Raw genomic sequence first — 15,902 nt, forward strand, 5'->3', positions numbered from 1 at the left:
GACCGAAGATGGAGAGAAAAGAAGATAGGTGGAGAGAGTATAGGTAGGGAGGGGATAGGTCAGTCCAGGGAAGACGGACAGATCAAGGAGGTGGGATGAGGTTAGTAGGTAGATGGGGGTGTGGCTTGGGGTGGGAGGAAGGGATGGGTGAGAGGAAGAACAGGTTAGGGAGGCAGAGACAGGTTGGACTGGTTTTGGGATGCAGTGGGTGGAGGGGAAGAGCTGGGCTGGTTGTGTGGTGCAGTGGGGGGAGGGGACGAACTGGGCTGGTTTAGGGATGCAGTTGGGGAAGGGGAGATTTTGAAACTGGTGAAGTCCACATTGATACCATTAGGCTGCAGGGTTCCCAGGCGGAATATGAGTTGCTGTTCCTGCAACCTACGGGTGGCATCATTGTGGCACTGCAGGAGGCCCATGATGGACATGTCATCTAAAGAATGGGAGGGGGAGTGGAAATGGTTTGCGACTGGGAGGTGCAGTTGTTTGTTGCGAACTGAGCGGAGGTGTTCTGCAAAGCGGCCTCCAAGCCTCCGCTTGGTTTCCCCAATGTAGAGGAAGCCACACCGGGTACAGTGGATGCAGTATACCACATTGGCAGATGTGCAGGTGAACCTCTGCTTAATGTGGAATGTCATCTTGGGGCCTGGGATAGGGGTGAGGGAGGAGGTATAGGGGCAAGCGTAGCATTTCCTGCGGTTGCAGGGGAAGGTGCCGGGTGTGGTGGGGTTGGAGGGCAGTGTGGAGTGAACAAGGGAGTCACGGAGAGAGTGGTCTCTCCGGAAAGCAGACAGGGGTGGGGATGGAAAAATGTCTTGGGTGGTGGGGTCGGATTGTAGATGGTGGAAGTGTCGGAGGATGATGCGTTGTATCCAGAGGTTGGTGGGGTGGTGTGTGAGAACGAGGGGGATCCTCTTTGGGCGGTTGTGGCGGGGGCGGGGTGTGAGGGATGTGTTGCGGGAAATGCGGGAGACGCGGTCAAGGGCGTTCTCGATCACTGTGGGGGGGAAAGTTGCAGTCCTTGAAGAACTTGGACATCTGGGATGTGCGGGAGTGGAATGTCTTATCGTGGGAGCAGATGCGGCGGAGGCGGAGGAATTGGGAATAGGGGATGGAAGTTTTGCAGGAGGGTGAGTGGGAGGAGGTGTATTCCAGGTCGCTGTGGGAGTCGGTGGGCTTGAAATGGACATCAGTTACAAGCTGGTTGCCTGAGATGGAGACTGAGAGGTCCAGAAAGGTGAGGGATGTGCTGGAGATGGCCCAGGTGAACTGAAGGTTGGGGTGGAAGGTGTTGGTGAAGTGGATGAACTGTTCGAGCTCCTCTGGGGAGCAAGAGGCGGCGCCGATACAGTCATCAATGTACCGGAGGAAGAGGTGGGGTTTGGGGCCTGTGTAAGTGTGGAAGAGGGACTGTTCCACGTAACCTACAAAGAGCAGGCATAGCTGGGGCCCATGCAGGTGCCTGTGGCCACCCCCTTAGTCTGTAGGAGGTGGGAGGAGTCAAAAGAGAAGTTGATGAGGGTGAGGACGAGTTCGGCTAGACAGTGCCTCCTGCAGTGCCACAATGATGCCACCCGTAGGTTGCAGGAACAGCAACTCATATATTCCGCCTGGGAACCCTGCAGCCTTATGGTACCAATGTGGACTTCACCAGTTTCAAAATCTCCCCTTCCCCTACTGCATCCCTAAACCAGCCCAGTTCGTCCCCTCCCCCCACTGCATCCCAAAACCAGTCCAACCTGTCTCTGCCTCCCTAACCTGTTCTTCCTCTCACCCATCCCTTCCTCCCACCCCAAGCCGCACCCCCATCTACCTACTAACCTCATCCCACCTCCTTGACCTGTCCGTCTTCCCTGAACTGACCTATCCCCTCCCTACCTCCCCACCTATTCTCTCCTCTCCACCTATCTTCTTTTCTCTCCATCTTCGGTCCGCCTCCCCCTCTCTCCCTATTTATTCCAGAACCCTCACCCCATCCCCCTCTCTGATGAAGGGTCTAGGCCCGAAACGTCAGCTTTTGTGCTCCTGAGATGCTGCTTGGCCTGCTGTGTTCATCCAGCCTCACATTTCATTATCTTGGATTCTCCAGCATCTGCAGTTCCCGTTATCACGGTTATAGGTACCATGTTTTTTGAATTAGGCTTTAAACCAAGGCCTTGTATCTCAAGTGAAAGGAAAAGATTTTACTTTCAAACTAATATTCAAAGAAGAGTAGGGAGTTATCACCAATATCCAAAGCAATTTAAATTCTGGAATGGCTGTTATCATATTTCCATTTATGGGAACTTAATGTGCTAGCCAATTTACACAAAGTATCTTTTTTTCAACAGTTCTAAGTATATTGGTCGATGTAAAATGCTTTGGGATATTCTGAGATCATAAAAGGCAGTATAGAAATAAAGCTTTTCATTTTTACTTTTTATTAGAACAGTTGCCCTGTATATTTTTGTGCGTAGTATTTTAGTCTGTCTTAGTTGTGTAGCTACAGCTAAGTTAGAGTTATTTCTGGCCAGGAATACCTGTACGTGCATTGTGCATTAATCTGCAAAATACTAGGCTCTTGTGGATTTCAATCTGAGATCTTGTATGTAACTTGTTATTCTAAACCCTAACCCAGACAAGGATCTTAGTAACCTAACTGATACTTCAGAGCATACAAATTCAAACAGAATAGTCTTATTTCATAAGTGTTGCTTTTTCCACTTTTCAAAACCTCCCAGACCTTACACCATAGCAGAGTATGTAGTAACTTTTGGGAGAAGAAATGGTTTCTTTCGGTTAGGAGGTGTTTTGAAGGTGGCACTAAGTTGTACTGGATTTTGCAATAATGATAAAAGGAACATTGAAACTGAACAGTGTTGTTGTATCCCTGAAACTAACATCAGTTTCTGGAGTCTCTGTCACAAATGACAGAGTCCAGAATTTTCAGTCTGTGTTTTTAACAGGGTGCACAAATTGAAGTCCATGTAGACTGTACTCAAATAGGAATCACTGAACTAACCTGTGTTAGATCTTTTGCACTGCTTGGCTCACTGTTAAAACACTTGCGAAAAGGTGTATTTTTGAATGAGTTGTCACATGCTTTTTAACAATTTGCCAGGTTCATACATAAATGCTGAACATTGCAGTGGCTCTGAAAAACTAATGGAATGTCAAGTTTCTCTACTATGATAAATATTTCACTAACTTTTAGTTTTGTTTTAGATCTGAGATTTCTTGTTTTCCTTTAATACTATGCCTATGTTCCAATCTTCACGTTCAGTAAAATGATAATTGATGCTTTTAAATTTCTGGCTTTGTGCCAGTGAGAAAACTTGGTATGTAATTGGCTGCTAGCCTGCCTAATTTTGTACTTGCTAGGCACCCAGAGAATCCCTTTTCATTGGTGCCAGATTCAAGCCAACATCCGGAAATGGGAAATCTGTACTACAGGCATTGTTAGATCACCTGTAGGCATTTTTCTACAAGGTCAGTGAACATCATTTCTTTGCCATTTGACTGGGGAAAACAGACTGCTGCATTAACGGTGCTTAGGAAGGTGATGGCCTGGTGGTATTATCGCTGGACTGTTAATCCAGAGACACAGATAATGCTCTGGGCACCCAGGTCCGAATCCCGCCACAGCAGATGGTGGAATTTGAATTCAATAAAAATCTGCATTTAGAATTAGAGGTCTCATGATGACCATGAAACCATAGTTAGGGAAGGAAACTGGTATCCTTAACTGGTCTGACCTACATGTGACTGCAGACCCACAGCAATGCAGTTACTACTTAACTGCAATTAGGGATAGACATTAAATGTTGGCCTAGCTGTGAATGAATGAATAAAAATAAAATTTCTAGATCTGTTACCAATTGGTTTTACCTTCCTTTTTAAGAACTTTCGTTTTAATTCCTGAATTTAACACAAGGAGATTTTTTTGGGGAAAGGAGCTTCTACTTTGTGAAGGTAGATGCAAGAGTGGGATGAAACACGAGGCTTTGCAGATATGGGTATTGGCCAATACCACAGATCTTGAGTGGCTGCAGCAGTGTTTCTTCAGTTTAGTGGAAAACTGCTTATCGAATCCATATTTTTTGTAGTTTTTGACTTCAAGTAGTACTTGGTTTGCAACCCCAATATTATAGATATTTTTAATTAACATGTTCAGACACTTTATGACACACTTTTGGAGGGGGTGGGGCATGAACCAGAGGTTAACATCTGTCCCACTGTGCCACAAGACTCCAAAGCCTAATATTGTATGATTTCTCTAATGCCTAATAGTGGATAACAAAAGAAATGTCAGCTCAGTGGAATTATTAAGTTTTGAGCTTCTCATCTTTATTTATGTGTGGAATGAGTATGTTAAATTGAATAACAGGTAATTTACTAATTACATTAATTTGTAATGATTAATGTAGTGCATCACAGACAAAGCACATTGCATGATATTTAAGATTTAATTGATTTTATTTTCCCCCTACAAAGTATTGGTGGCAACAAGCTAGCCAAACCTAATGAACAGCATCAAATTAGTGAAATAATCATCTGTTCTGTGCTGATGTATTATAATGACTCCACATAAGCTGAAATATCGGTCGTACCAATTAATTTGCAATTATTTAGGACATATTGCTGAAATGAGAATTTTGAAGTGGGCATGCTTTCTTCTGCCAGCTTCACTTGATGCAGCGATTATTTTTGATATGTCTTCATGGGATGTGGCCTTTGCTGACAAAACAACATATATTTCTCATCCCTAACTGCCCTTGAGATTCTTGAACTGCTACAGTCTGAATGGTGTGTGCAAGCAGCTGATATACCTCTGAAAGATAAGCTGAGCAGTGAATTAAATCTTTTTAAAATAAAAAAAATTGAATAAACTAAACAAACTTGTATCCAAACCAGATTTTATCCATTTGCATTTCTTAGTAAAATAATCTAGCAAAAATATATTGGAGGCATTACTATTAACACTCAAAAATGCTTTTTAATAAGTTGTGCAAGTGGATCAGCAGATAGCTAATGTGATTTGTATATTTGAGAAAACCATTGTGCCTAGTAAATAATTGAACAGTCAATTTAATATTGGTGGAGAATAAATGAAATACTTAAGGATAGGATAGAATGGAATAACATCCAGAAATGAGAACTATAACAAATGACATGGATTTCAAAAGAAAATCTTGTTTGACAAATCATATTAAATTTTTTGAGGCAATGGTAATGTGGTGATTTGAAAATCTAGATAGGTTACAAAGGCTTTTTGTAGGATACCCATAATAGAAGAATAAATAAAGGCAGAGAATGTGGAGCCGGGAGCAAGTGGCAGAATGGATTGTTAGCTACTTACAAGAGAATTTAGAAAAAAAATCTCCAGAAATGTTATTCAAAGTGGCATAAGGATGGATGTGGCAATTTATTATGATTGTTGCTGGGACCTGTGCTGCTCACAATTTACATTAATGATTTAATCAAAGATACAACTTACAAATTCATGAATGAGCCAAAATTAGATGACGGTGAAGACAAAATGGCCAATACTGAGGAGGACAGTATCAAATTAACAAACTTTGACAATATGCAAATATTTGAGAAATGAAGTTCAAAATTGATGTAACTGGGGTTGTACCCTTGGCAGGAAGAATAAGGAAGTCATTTATAACTTAGAAGATCCAAGAAACCCAATTGAGGATTCAGATGAAACAACTACTCTCCAATTCATCTGTCTAGACAAACAGTTTTGAGACAGAATGCAATCAACTATGAGATGAACCTTATTTCAACACCGCAAGAGGACATTGTAGATTGTACTTGAATTTCATAGTTTGTTTTTCTCCCACCCTCCCTTTCCGAGAGTTGAGCCTTAGAATTCTGTTGGATTGGTCTGTACTTTCATTTTGCAGAAAAAAAATTCTGTTCTTACTGCCTGTGCTGGGTTCTTTGGAAGGAATTATCGGCTGACGCTCAACCTGTTTGCTGGGTTATGAATGAACCTTCCATGGCCAACATGTTCTGGCAAAGTACTTGAATTGCACTTCACTGGCCCAGAGGTAAGGAGCATTACACTATGCCACAAGATCGGTTGGAGATGGTGCAGCAAAGATTTACAAAGAAAATTGCAGCACAGGAATAGGCCCTTCGGCCCTCCAAGCCTGCGCCGATCGAGATCCTCTGTCTAAAGCTGTCATCTATTTTCTAAGGGTCTGTGTCCATTTGCTCCTTGCCCATCCATGTACCTGTCCAAATATATCTTAAAAGACACTAATGTGTCTGCGTCTACCAAGGCCTGCTGCCTAGGTCAGCTTGCAAGTCTTGTGTCAATTGCCAGGAGGAGCTGTGTTCTTGTTGCTGCTGCTGCCTTCGATCGCTGGGAGGACCTTTTTGTTGCTGCCGGCTCAACGCTGGCAGGTGCCATGTTATTGCTGATGGCCGCCCCATCCAATTGACAGATCACCCGGGAAGCTGCCTCCGTTATGCAAAAGGACCGTTCTTGCTGCCAGTGTCGTGCTGCAGCTGCCTCCGATTGCCGGGAGGAACCGCGACTGTCACTGCCTCACTGGCCTGCTCTCACTGCCAAACCCATGCTACCACTGCTTCCAATTGCTGAGAGGAGCTGGATGTCACTGTTTCTAATCCTGCTGCCACCTTTGACTACCAGGAGGCTGTCACCATTCAATGCGTGGTCTGCCGTCAATACTGCCGAATTGTTGCAAAAGACTTAAAAGAAAACAAAAGCAAATGAAAGGAAGTAAGAAGAGAAAAAATCATACGGGAACCGACAAGCTCTGGGCTTAGCCCTGCTACCCCATTGCTGTCTTGAAGCTGAGGGACCTTTAAGGGGTGACTTTCTCATACAGAAGGTGTTTTGTAAGTGAAATGAACTGCTAGAGGAAGTGGTAGATGCAGATACAGTTACAGCATTTAAAAGATATTTGGACAGGTACACGGATAGGAAAGATTTAAAGGATAATGGGCCAAGCGCAGGTAAATGGGACTAGTTTCGTTTGGGAAACTTTGTCGGTGTGGATGAGTTGGACCAAAGGATTAGTTTCTGTCCCCTCAGTCCAGAAATCCCAGGATAGCAGGAACAAATATTATTGTACCAAACTAATTCCATAAGTTCTTGACAATTACTCTGAATGGTTTATGTAATTGAATACCTTTATTGTTGATGGCTTATCGTGTACACCTTTGTTCAAAAAGCATGTAAGCATATGCAGATCTTCAGCCCCTGACACCACCCTCAAGTTGAGCAAATTATGGCCAGGACTTCGACAGTTTTGATTCTCTCTTCCTTCATTGTCCTTGGACATACATGATCATCTTTAGGTCTAGCCAGTCCTTTTAAACCCTTCAAGTTTACATTTAATCCTTTATATAGTATGACTTGGGTAGGATCATCACCTTCGGTAAAGACTGATCCAAAGTGTTCATTTGATAATTTAATCACGCTGCTTGCTCCATTTGTAAAATTCCTTTCTGTTCCCTTATTTGCCACACTCCTCCTCTTACCGCTTATTATTTGTATGTCTATGGAAGAATTTTGGATTTCTTTCTAGGTTAGCTGTCAGTTCCATCTCCTACTCTCTCTTCACTTATTTTATTTTCATTTCCCCTCTGAGTCTTTTACATGTGACCTGGTTCAGAACTGTATCATCTGTCTGACTTCTGTTCTAAGGATTTTTCTGCTTCATCTCAATCTCTTTTTTTAGTCATCCTGAGAGATCTGCAGTATCCGTGGTTTTAAGACTCATAGAATCATAGAATTCCAACAGTGGGGAAGTAGGCTGTTTTGGACCACAAGTCCAAACCAAGCCTCCAAACAGCATCCTACTCAGACCCATCTCCCTTCCCTTATCCCTGTAACCCTCTGTTGATGGTGGTAGTCGGTTGGATGGGAGGAAAGTTGGGGTGTTGGACAGCTGTTCCAAGGAGTTAACACACGCGTGATGGATCGAATGTCTTCCTTCTGTGCTCTAAAACTTGATTTTGTGATGCTAGACATTTGTTCTATTTCATTTACTGTTTCTATTATTTTATCTATTTTCTTTATTTCACCTGTACCTACATCCTAGCTTCTGAAGTCCAAATTTCTACAATTAAAATTTGCCTCGTGTTTGGTTTAAAAACTGCAGAAGTTGTGTTTTTCTCCTGGTGCTGTAATGAACTAGATGGACAAAGATCTTTTTGATCGCAAGACATTGATAGAGCCAGTGAAGACCTTCCTGAAGTACAATCACTGTTATAGCGTTGGGACGTCAGTGCATAGTTTACACACAAGATTCCAAAAGCAAATGAGGTAAACTGTTAGATATTGATCATAGGGTAAATGTTGACCGGGCTACTGAGAGAGACCCTTGCTTTTTTTTAAGATAAGGTGCCTTGAGATCTTGTACATCAGCCTTGTTTTTTGTGAATCATTTGAAAGGCAGCAACTGGGTACAGGAAGCAAATAATTGCGGGTGCTGGAGATCTGAAATAAACATGAAAAATTCTGGGAATAATCAGGTCAGGAAGCACCAGTGAGGAGAATTAAGAGTTACTGACCTGAAACATCTGTCTTGTGTGCTCTTGATTCTGTCATTGAATTTGAGCCCATAGTCTTCTGGCTGAAAGTTGAGCATGTTGCTAGCTGAGTCATAGCCAGCTGAATCATCCCTAGAATGACATGGGTACATGTTACAAAATGTGTGTTCTGTGGGTTGTGCAATATTCATATTAAAATTTTAACTGCCTCCATAAAAAGTGCACTTTGGCTCCTAAGGATTGAGTTCTGACATTTTGCCTCCTGGGTGTCAGTTTGAATTACTCAAAATAATGCAAGTGGAGTTTTACAGATTTTTTTTTTTTGTTTCTTCCGCTATTAATCCCACTGTTTCATTTCCAGTTTTGACCACTCGTTTCTTGAGGGTGTTGACCCATGCTAATCATTCCATAGACATTAGAAGCTTTCCGGTACTGAGCCTGACCATTGCAGGCAATTCCACATTTGTCCTCTCATAAAGCTTATGAACAGCAGCCAGGAGTTGGCATCTTTTAAATTATTCGCCCTTTCCCTCAGTTCAGAACCAACATCTGGCTCACCGTCCCTGCCCTCATCCTGGCTGAGATCAGTTTATTACAACTGACTTGAGATCTTTGTGGCTTAATATTACACATAGGTGATGAATTAGCCGAGTTGAATGATGGCATTTCCTACAGTTACTTGCTGAGTGCCTGAGAGATTATATTCACAGCTCTGTGCTGATCAGGGAGCCTTTTCCATGAATATAGATGACTTTGATAGGATAGAATGCATTGAGAGAAGATTTTTTTTATCATGTTCAATGTTTGTCAGTATGCTGTGTTGCAAAAATCTTTGTTTTTTTTCTATATTACATTGCAGCATTATCTGCAACTCTAGTGTCACCTTAAGACTGCAAATCTCTCTGTCAATTCCTTCTGAAGTGGTTCATGCAGATGGCATTTGGCCTGAAATAGCAATCTCTTTCAAAGTGTAATTACTGTCTTCAGGATTCCAGCTGGTTGCAGCAGATCTGTATGTTGTGCTTGTCCAGATTCTCTCCACGCCTGTCCTGGAACATGCAAATTCAGTTTGTTAGATTAGCTCTTCCACCACAAGTAGCTCTCTTGCATCACACAGAAGGAGAATACAACTGTCATTCTGCTTTTCTTATTTCATCTAGGTATTAGTACTTGATTGTGGAAGTGTGTAATTTTTTTTAATGAAATCCTACAGTCTTTCAGTTCAGAGTGGCAATCTGGCCCAATCTGTGCCGGCAGTTTTGCTAAGACCTGGATTCTAGCTTTTTTTTTCTTGCACTTGAAGAGGACTGAGTTACTTGTCCAGCTAACAAAGCGTGGAGCTGGATGAACACAGCAGGCCAAGCAGCATCTTAGGAGCACAAAGGCTGACGTTTCGGGCCTAGACCCTTTGTTTTTTGGTGAAAGTGTCTTTGGAATCTGGTTCCACTAACACTCACAAGGTAATGCATTCCAGATCTTGATTAACTTCAGAGTTGGGGGGTGGGGATGGAGGAAGTCTTCTCTGTTCCTTTTGTTTATTATTTTCGATCTGTGTTCTGGTCAGATTTAAAAACACTAAAAACTAGGAGCAGGAGTAGGTCATTCAGCCCTTCACAGATGTTGTGCCATCGAGTATGATCATCCAGCTCAGTGTCATGTTTCAACTTTCTCCCCAAGCCCTTTGATCCCTTAATTCCTAAGGACTGTATCAGACACCTTCTTAAAAGTATTCAATGTTTTGGCATTGACTGCTTTCTGTGGCAGAAAGTTCCACTAGCTCACTACTCTCTGGGTGAAGCAATGTCTCCTCCTCCCTCCTCCCTCCCTCCCTCCCTCCCTCCTCCCCTCTACCCCCCCTCCCTCCTAAGTGGCCTACCCTGTATCCTTGGACTGTTACCCTTGGTTGTGTGCTCCTAAGTCTTCCTATATTTACCCTGCCCAGACCTGTTAGAGTTTTATAGGTTTCCATGAGATCCCTCTTCATTCTTCAAAATGCTGGTGAATATAGTCCTAGACAATCCATTCTGTCCTCGTACGTCAGTCCTGCCATCCCAGATCCAGTCTGCTGCATCCCCTCCATAGCCAGACATCCATCTTCTGGTAAGGAGACCAAAACATACTCAGTATTTCAGGTGTGGTCTCACAAAGACCCCATATTATTGCAGCACAACATCCCTGTTCCTGTACTTGAATCCTCTCACAATGAAGGCCAGCATATCTTTACCACCTTTACCACCTGGTGCACCTGCACACTTACTGTCAGCAACTGGTGTAGAAAGTCATCTAGTCTTATTGTACATTCTCCTTTTGCTCCCAAAATAAATAACCTCATGTTTATCCACATTATACTGCATCTGCCATGCCTTTTCCCACTCACTCAACTTGCCTGAATCACACTGAAACATCTCTGCATCCTCCACGGCTCCCCCGCATACCCAGCTTTGTGATATATGCAAACTTGGAGATAAGGAACTTGCTCTTACTCTTATCAAAACCCTCTGATTTAAAGCAGGCAGCCCTCTCCATTCCAAGGAGAATAAACTCAGCTTCCCTAGTATCTCTGTGTAGCTGAAGCCCTTCATTTCTGCTGTTAACCAGGCAGAGCCATCTCTAGGGTGTTGATATCTTTCTTAGAGTGATACTCCAACTGGGGTCCAACAAGACCTTTGTGAAGTTTTCATTCATGCTTCATTCCATTTCTTTCTAATTTACATGTGGTAGAGAGAGGCATGTTTTGAGAATCAATTGAGTTCCTTATAATTGAAGAAGAAGTAGTGATATCTTAGTCTATCTCCCTTGATATGCTTTTCTTGGTGTTATGGTGATTAAACAGAGCCACATATTGGGTGATTTATGTTCGCACTGACTCCCGAGTACAACATAGATACGGGAGCTGAAAATGCATTCCTTGTAACCAAATTAAGGTAAGCCCAGGTATTTTCTGACACGACTCCTCAATGTCTGTCCACCATGTACAAGGTACAATTCAGGAATGTGATGGAATACTCCCCACCTGCCTGAAGGAATGCAGCTCCAACAAACATTCAAGAAGCCTGATGCTGTAGTGATTGTAACAAGGTCAGCCAAGTGGACCTCCTAGAATAAGTTCCCTGATTAGATCAGATTAACAGCCCCTTGCAGGGAGCCCTGGCTGACGGATAAAAACAGGAATGTCAGACATCCTGTTCACTCTAAAAGCTGGCTCTGAGGAAGATGGACCAGTGTCCTATACAGTGCACATGTAAATAAAGTGTGATTTGGTGACGGATGCTGGCCCTGTGGAATTATTTCGGACACAATCCAGAACAAAGCAGCCTGCTTGATTGTATCAGAGATATTAAGAACTGCAGATGCTGGAGAATCTGAGATAACCAGGTGTAGAGCTGGATGAACACAGCATCTTAGGAGCAGGAAAGCTGGCGTTTCGGGCCTAGACCCTTCATCAGAAATGGGAGAGGGGTAGGGTGTTCTGAAATAAATAGGGAGAGAGGGAGAGGTGGATCGAAGGTGCAGAGCCTCCCCCCCCCCCCCATTTATTTCAGAACCCCCTTCCCCTGCCCCATTTCTGATGAAGGGTCTAGGCCTGAAATGCCAGCTTTCCTGCTAAGATGCTGCTTGACCTGATGTGTTCATCCAGCCCTACACCTTGTTCACTCGCTTGATTGGTACTGCTTCCGCTTCCTCCACTACTGACACTCAGTATCAGCAGTTTGTACTAGCTACACGATACACTGCAGAATTTAACCAAAGATTCTTTGACAGCACTTCCCTAAATTCACAACTGCTCCCATCTAGAAGGACAAGGGCAGCAGATGCGTGGGAACGTCACCATTTGCAGGTCCCTGTACAAGCCATTCAACATCCTGACTTGTAAATATATCCCCATTCCTATACTGTCACTGGGTCATAATCTTGAAATTCCCTCCCTAAGGGCATTGTGGTTCAACATACAGCACATGGAATGCAGCAATTCAAGAAGGCAGCTCACCACCACCTTCTCAAGTGGCAACTAGGGACAGGCAATTAATATGTCCCAGCCAGTGACACCCGTGTCTCACAGGGAGAATTATAACGACAGGCTCCAATTGGCCTGATCAGCAGGACCCAGAGCAATACTGAACCTGCACCATGACATTTTCTGTAAAAAGCAAGTGAAGAATTTTAGCCACATGAAATACAGTCAGGAAGTGCTGGAGATACTTGGCATGTCAGATCACCCTGTTCTGATAACAGGGCATCAACTTCAAACACTAACTCTGTTTCTCTCTTCCTGACCTGCTGAGTGTTCTTGTTCTTAGTGATTGTCCCTGATTTAAAATTTATTTTTCAGTGTATTACTCTAATTTAAATGTCATTCATGCACGCAGTGTGTTTACTTGGAGAAGCTATTCCATTTTAATGGGACTTGTATTTGTACCAGGAAAACGTTGAAACAAAATACAGAGCAGCTCTGCCTTGGGAGAAATTTGATTTCAAGAAAAAGAAGAATAGTATAAAATGAAAAGTAATGGGTGTTACTTCTGAAATCAGCGCGCAAGTTTGAAATTTTCCCTCAGCCGAACAGGGACAATTTAGAGACGTTCCCTTTTGAGGGTCAGTGTCGTGGTCCATGTTGCCAGTAATTTGTTCAACTGATGGGTTCGGTGGGCAGATATAAAAGGCCAAGGAGATGTGGGTAACTTGCTTGTAACCAAAATTCCATCATGTATCTTGTACCAGATATGCCCATGTTGCAAAAGCAGAAGAAACTCTCTATTCCATTACACCCACATTAAATGTAGAATAGCATGAGCATTCTAAATTGCGAAAAACTAGACAGAATACATGTGGGTGGGTACAAATGCAGCTTTGTTAGTGGTGTGAACAGTTTGAAGACGTAAAACTACATTGCATAGCTCAGGCTGATTAAAGTGATTTTTCTTTTGTTCCACAGACTCATAATAAATCTGTTTAACAATGGACTGTCGTGGGAACTTTTCAGAAAGCATTGGTTTAATCTCTTTGCAGCAGACCTGAGCCAGGACGATGGGGACATGTGTTTTATTTAATTAAAGAGAAATTAATTTAGTGGAATTGTCATGTGATCCTAAATACCATAAATAGCAGACTGAGTAACTTGCCTGACGAGATTGCTCAAACTATGATCCAAGATCTGGTGTACAGCACAGAAAGACAATGTTCACAAATTGTACTGGTGTTGACATTTTTGGTGCAGCTATAAAATTAATCCCTGTCTCCAGTTCTTCCTTCTCAACCCCCTGAACAGAATAAGATAAGTATTTGAAGGGGGGGGGGAAAAAATTAGAGTTGTGCTTGAAACTGCTTCCTCACAATTTCAGGCAAGTTTTTCCAAATCAGTAAACCACATTTTGTTTATGCCATCTCACTGTAAGTTACTGATGGTCCTCTGTTCCTGACTTAAGAAAAAAAATTGATTGATAAAGTATGCTTTCTGACTTCAGGATGTCAGAATTTTAAAGCCAATGGCATACTGTTGTGATATAGGACCCGCAGCAAGCCATTTGGCCACAGCCGTGTGATAGTAGACCAATTCATTTGGGTTTTTTTTGATGCTGGGCGGCATGGTGGCTGATTGGTTAACACTGCTACCTCATTGCATCAGGGACCCAGGTTTGATTCCAGTCTCAAGTGATTCGTGAAGTGGAGTTTGCCCGTTCTCCCGTTGTCCTCCCTAAGGGCATTGTGGTTTAACATGCAGCAATTCAAGAAAGCAGCTCAGCACCACCTCCTCAAGTGGCAACTAGGGACAGGCAATTAATATGTCCCAGCCAGTGGGTTTCCTCTGGTTTCCTTCCACAGTACAAAGATGTGTAGGCTAGGTGGATTGGCTATGTTAAATTGCTCATAGTGTCTAGGGATGTGGAGGCAAGGTGGGTTAGTCATGAGAAATGCAGGGTTATAAGGATAGTGTGGTAAGTTGTTTGGAGAGGTGGTGTGGACTGGATGGACTGAATGGCCTGCTTCTACACTGTAGGGATTCTATGATTCTGAAATATCAGGATGATGGGTGGCAGTGAACTAGCTCAAACAACCCTTCCTCAAATATACTGGTATGAGTGAAAAATGCTGCAAACTCTAAGATTTTGAGTAGATTTGCTGCAAGCCGTTTGTCAACTGGGAGAATACTACCTGTGTCGCTGGAATGCGAGTCAATCCTACAGTCTTCTGACTTTGAAGATGTTGCTCTTGGTTTCATTAGTGCTTTTTCTCCTCTCTTCAGTGTATTGCATTATTTTGAAATCATGGTCTAACCCTCAGTAGCAACTGCCACTGTCACTTTGTCCTATTTTCTGACAGTGTCTCTAGTGCTATTTTTGTCATGAATATTCTTTCCAAGGGGCAAATGAACTATCCCCACTTTTAGGTAGAAATGAGAGTCCTCATGTGCAAAGTATTGCATTTTGAGTTTAAGTTGATGTACAATTTTATAATACTGTGTATTGTGCCAGTGTAATATTTCTGCTTCATATTATCACCTGTGTCTCAGTGCGTAGCATATCTAAGTCAGAAGTTGAGAGTTTTAAGAGACCTGAAGGTATAAATGTAGGCTGATAATCCAGAGGAGTGCTGCCTTGTCAGAGATGGTGTGTTTCAGATGAACGCATTCAGTCAGGAAGGACCTTGTCTACTCACTCAGATAAACATTAAAATATTTTCTGGCGTTATTTTGGAGAACAAAAATTCTCCCTGCTGTCCTGATACATGTTAATCCTTCGATTGCTGTGATTTAAAACTGTTCACCTAGTCTTTGAATGTAAGGGAGTTTATGACGCACATTTTAAAAGTTGTGTTTCCTGTAACAGAACAGTGATTTCAATTCAAAAGTTCGCTGTTAGTACTTGGCACTTTTAGGACATCTGGAGGTTATGCAAGACTCTATAAAAATGCAAGCTTTTCCTTCCTTTCTACATTATTTCTTGAATCACAGACTTTCATTGCACTGAAGGAAACTAGTTGACCCGTTACAGCTGTGACTGTTCACTGAAAAATCTATCTACTTCAGCCTACTTCCCTCTCTTCCTCATTCATTGAATTTCTTCTTCAAATTCTTATTCTCTTAATGCGAACAATCTCAACAGATTTTGCTTCTGACACTGTATCTGTCAGTCTGTCTTGTGAGACATTCCACATCTTGATGTCTGTTTGCACTAACAATTTTCTTCTGAATTCTCCCTTGGTTCTTTTGGTGTGAGTTTGAATTGGTCTTCTAGTTGCTGACTCATCAAGCAGGCGCAGTCATTTCTCTTGATTGACGACTCAATGGAGTAAATTGTTTTGTTTGTTTTTCTTGCACCAACAAAAAAATCTGATTCTTGCATAGTAATGGCTTGGACCCAACCTTGTCTGCTCTTCGTAACTGCTAATTTGTG

At 42.6% G+C, this 15,902-nt stretch overlaps 1 protein-coding gene across 7 annotated transcripts in view; it reads left to right on the forward strand.

The window, feature by feature from the left end:
* pak1 (p21 protein (Cdc42/Rac)-activated kinase 1) overlaps nucleotides 1-15,902 on the forward strand; it is a 213,678-nt gene that overhangs the window by 95,447 nt on the left and 102,329 nt on the right. Inside the window, exon 1 of one of the 7 annotated variants that reach the window (XM_059646823.1) lies at nucleotides 3,445-3,465. The exons of the other annotated variants lie outside the window; for them this stretch is intronic. The gene's annotated coding sequence lies outside the window, so the exon portion shown is untranslated. Of the gene's footprint in view, nucleotides 1-3,444; nucleotides 3,466-15,902 lie in introns of those variants that run through there. 7 annotated transcript variants of the gene reach the window in all.

This window comes from Stegostoma tigrinum, chromosome 6 (genome assembly GCF_030684315.1).
Source record: "Stegostoma tigrinum isolate sSteTig4 chromosome 6, sSteTig4.hap1, whole genome shotgun sequence".
Taxonomy (NCBI): domain Eukaryota; kingdom Metazoa; phylum Chordata; class Chondrichthyes; order Orectolobiformes; family Stegostomatidae; genus Stegostoma; species Stegostoma tigrinum.